The sequence below is a fragment of the Berghia stephanieae genome, chromosome 1 (genome assembly GCF_034508935.2).
Source record: "Berghia stephanieae isolate SIO BIC M18660-M18661 chromosome 1, UCSD_Bste_1.3, whole genome shotgun sequence".
Classification (NCBI taxonomy): Eukaryota; Metazoa; Mollusca; class Gastropoda; order Nudibranchia; family Aeolidiidae; genus Berghia; species Berghia stephanieae.
The window spans coordinates 131,794,271-131,799,270 of record NC_088360.1 but is presented as its reverse complement, the minus strand read 5'-3'; the positions used below and the strand labels follow the sequence as shown (position 1 = coordinate 131,799,270).

The following is a 5,000-nucleotide window of genomic DNA, read 5'->3' as shown; positions in this document are numbered from 1 at the left end:
TACAATTCAAATAGTTGTTTGAATAAATGGGACGAGTGTAACCTTTGGTAGATTATGTATTGGGGCTTTGGATTTTTTGGTCATGTTAATGTTATTCACTCTTGGTAAATGTAGGTATTCAATATAATGTGTTTATTCATATGTATACGTACATAGTAACGCTTGAAACAATATTTGTAGACGTTAAATAATCATAATTATACTAAAAATGTGTATATAATATATCTATCTATCTATATATATATATATATATATATATATATATATATATATATATATATATATATATATTTATATATTATATATATATATATATATATATATATATATATATAGAGAGAGAGAGAGAGAGAGAGAGAGAGAGAGAGAGAGAAACACGCTCACACACACAGACACACTTACACACACACACACAGAGAGAGAGAGAGAGAGAGAGAGAGAGAGAGAGAGAGAGAGAGAGAGAGAGATTGATATATATATATATATATATATATATATATATATATATATATATATATATATATATAAGGATAGAGAAAGCCACACAGAGTGACAGCGCAGAGAGAGAGAGAGATAAAGAGATCGAGAGATAGAGAGAGAGAGACACAATATATATATATTATATATATATATATATATAGAGAGAGAGAGAGAGAGAGAGAGAGAGAGGGAGAGAGAGAGGGAGAGAGAGAGATATATATAGATAGAGAGAGATAGAGAGAGAGATAGAGAGAGAGAGAGAGAGAGAGAGAGAGAGAGAGAGAGAGAGAGGGAGAGAGAGAGTGTGAACGATTTCTAGCCAAAATAAGAAAAGGTGTTTAAATCACGGACATACATGGTTTTCATCACGTAGAATAACAACAGTTGGCTGTTGTGACAATTAGACACCAATGTCCTGTTAGTTTGAAAAATGTCTCCACTGTTTTATCATGCAATTTTTTGTATCTTCCGCGCCCATTAAGAATAAACGGGTTTGTTACCTGGTAAACTATACTAATCTTGTCCCCGAGTAACCCGTCCACATCGTTTGACCCTTGGAATAATAATATTAATAATAATAATAATAATAATAATAATAATAATAATAATAATAATAATAATAATAATAATAATAATAATAATAATAATAATAATAATAATAACTGACGTGTACATGTATGCAGGTCTAACGTCCGAACACACGTAGGGGCCTAGTTTAACATTATTTTTGTAATGGACAATATTTTGCGTCATTATTTTTAGGTTCCCAATACAAAAAAAAAGCCCATAAGGAATTGGGTTATCGGACCTGCAAATAAATGAGTGCACCTCGATAATAACCCATAATAATACATTGTTTTTCCTAGATTTGGCCAGTAAATTGCTGTGGTCTGGATTTAAAAATTTGGAAAGAAAACCCGTCCTTCAAATATCGATCGATTTAAATGACCCTCATCTTGGCAAAGACTCTAAAACCTAGAACTTCTGCGAAGAGATTCATCCAATGATGACAGTGAATCATGAACATGTATCAATTAAATTTAAGGGGTTGACTCCAGACATCATCAGCGCTTGTTTCATTTTTTTTAGTAATACTCCACCAATTAACCGGTAGATAACCACGCCTCTCGGACAAACGTCATCATGTTAACAATGGCAGTGATTGGTAGACACAGCAAACTACACAGGTTTTACTATCGATGGTATGTGTTAAGTAAAATACCCACTGTTCTACCTCTTGATCAGTAGAATCAACACAGAAAACTATGTGTAAACTTAAACGTTTATAATATGATCGAGAAAATCGTGTGATAACTAGTCACCCATCTGTCAATATAAAAACTATAACAACGATCAGATGGAGGTCGAATTCGTTCACGTTATTGTTTATAAACAACCAACTATGTTTGTCCGAGCACATGTGAAGGTGTGTCACAAATTCCATGTTTTGATTGGTAAAAAAATCTACTGGTTAATTAACAACAACAACAAATATCTACAACCTTCTATACGTAAAAGAAATGTTGTTGACCCCACCATTATGAGCTGGCAGTCGACTAAGCTATCATGGGCGTGAACTGAGCAGTAGTCTTTATAACTTTAAGTAACATTTTTTTTCTTTCTTTTATAACTGCGGGAACTTAAAAGAAAAGAATAATTGTTGTTTTTTTCCCTCTCTAATACAACGACCAAATTGCTGTGAAATCAAAATCCGTAATAATTCTTCCATTTCCGTATGCCCGAAATTGTTACCTAATTTCCGTAACAATTACGGACGATCCGTAAAAGTAGGCAGGTATGATAGAATCAGTTACTCCCCCGTATGTCCATCTAGAAATGATTCTGTCGGGAGTTGCAAGCCATAAATAAATCTGATAAGGTCATTTGATACGAGGCAGGGTTAGACGGTCGTGTTGCTCGAGTTACTCCCCTTCGGATCGATGTCTGTCTACATTAATTTACAGATTTACAAATAAATCGCTTAAACCTAACCTCATGCATATAGGATTCAATAGTCCGATGTCACGTCCGCCCAGCAACCAGCGGTTTGGTTCTAAACAAAGAAAATCGGTCCTTTTTATTCTTCATGCTGGATAGAACTTTATCACATGTCAGTCGTCATGTCATGTGATTAGAATGTATAAAAGTTAAAACATGATCAGATTTGTAATGATTTTCTCCACTGGATACTCGTCGGAAAAGTATTTCATAAGGGCGGTGATGGAGATAATGGCGTCCGCCATTGTTCAGACAATTTAGAACCAGTTATTATGCGTCATTATGAGGGAGGTGACGTCATGACTGTTGAACCCTATTATGGGCTTAATTTTGTGTATTTTTGTGGCTTACCAGGTCAATACGGTAATAGGTCGGAATAACTCTTTCTTTCTTCTCTTAATTTACAAATCACCTCTGGTATATTGTGGAAAATGTAGGCGTCTTGATGTTTTACACTTCACGATGTTCTTGAGTGCTGTAATAGCAGTTAATTAGTCAGTCTCTAAACTGTTACGTACTCGGGTGTAAAATGAGTACCAGGCCGTTAACAGTATTGCGTCTGTCGGAAAAAAATTTGGTAATATCGCCTTATAGCAGGCGTCATATCCTGTCCTACATGTTAAATATTGCTGTTGGCAAGGGACCCCTTGTAAAGCGCTTTGAGCACGTTTAGTGATTATTGAGCTAAATAAAATTTCATTTTTTAAAAATGTTTTTTTTTTTTTTTTTTGTATTTCAATATATTAGATGAAGTCTTTGTTTAACATTTCGAACTCGATCTCAATGGGAGCGATCTATACTCATGTTTTCGTCCAACCGAGTCATCGATCACATGATTTATTGCTGTACAACGATTGGGCATTTGTCAATAAATGTAAACACGCTGCTTTGTTTATGAAAGTTGCAAACATACCCACGAGTCACGCTGAGCAAAATGACCAATTGTGACGTCGGATCAAAAATCAAAATCAAAATGTGAATCCTTTTCACTGTGTGGATCACTTTGATCACACTCTGCAATGTGACCAGTGACCTCGAGCACATGGAAAGGTGTGGCTATGTGGTCTTGTGGTATGGATCGGAAGTTCCTGGGTTCGAGCTTCGCTCAGCACATAGTTCAGTCCTTGGAAAAGGCTCTTTACTCACATTCTCTCACCGTACTCAGGTGTAAAATGAGTACCTGGCCGTTAACAGCGTTGTCTCTGTCCGAAAAAAATGATAATATCGCCTAACAGGCGTCATGTCCCGTCCTACATGTTAAGTGTAAAGCGCTTTGAGCACGTTTAGTGGATATTGCGCTAGATAAAAGCTTAATAAAAAAGGTAATACAGATCACCCAATAAGGAACTTGTTCCACCGACATTCCGAACGCAGGAATTCAAGAATCTGATATAATAAATAAATAGCATCCCATAGGGATAATTATTCTCTCGGGTCTATTCCATGGGAGGACTGGGAACAACCCAGACGTCAGCCGCAATGCAGCACCGCAAATTGAGCTATGGCGGTGGTCGAACTCAGTACACCTTTCGGAATACCGTACCACTGAGCCACGCTGCCCCTTCACTATGAAAGCATTTTGTGTGTGTGTGTGTGTGTGTGTGTGTGTGTGTGTGTGTGTCTTCTATTTTTATAAAACTATGCAACGTTTAGCGTAAGAGTCCCCCCCCCCCCCCCTTCCCCCCGCCCAAGCATAGAACCAGATTGACACGTTTAATCACAAATAAATAGTCATCGGCGGAGAGAAAATCAAGTTGGTCGACGAGTTTGTTTGTTAACTTATAGAGAGAATGCGCTTGGCCAAGGAGTTCACAACATTGCCATCCGGAAGTATAACGGTCCAACACACAAAACTCTGTGTAACCATGAACTTTTATAGTCTGGTTAATACAGTTTAGTGAGAACAATTCACAAACGCGGATGGCAAAAACAATAACAAAAGCCTGAGTGACGTCATCTTCGTTCTATCTATAGCCTGACACTGACCAAAAAATGACTTCAAAATGGCAATCTTTGGCCACAAAAGAAAACAAATCGTGAGTTGTATTCAATAGTTCAACCAATGGGACCACTTGTTTCCAAGAGCACTACTAACGACAACTCACTTGGCGGTGCAAAACACAAATAATGACGTCAAAATGCCGGTCTTTTTGAGTTTCAGTGTCAGGCTATAGATAGAATGCGCTTGGCCAAGGAGTTCACAACATTGCCATCAGGAAGTATAACGGACCAACACACAAACTCTGTGTAACCATGAACTTTTATAGTCTGGTTAATACAGTTTAGTGAGAACAACTCACAAACGCGGATGGCAAAAACAATAACAAAGGCCTGAGTGACGTCATCTGCATACTATCTACAGATAGTTCGAAGATGTTTTTGCCATCCGCGTTTGTGAGTTGTTCTCACTAAACTGTATTAACCAGACTAAAAAATTTCATGGTTACACAGAGTTTGTGTGTTGGTCCGTTATACTTCCGGATGGCAATGTTGTGAACTCCTTGGCCAAGCACATTCTATCT

General features: G+C 37.1%; 1 protein-coding gene across 43 annotated transcripts in view; it reads right to left on the bottom strand.

Annotated features, from left to right (window-relative positions):
* LOC144963211 (extended synaptotagmin-1-like) overlaps nucleotides 1–5,000 on the bottom strand; it is a 113,782-nt gene that overhangs the window by 73,849 nt on the left and 34,933 nt on the right. The window lies entirely within an intron of this gene.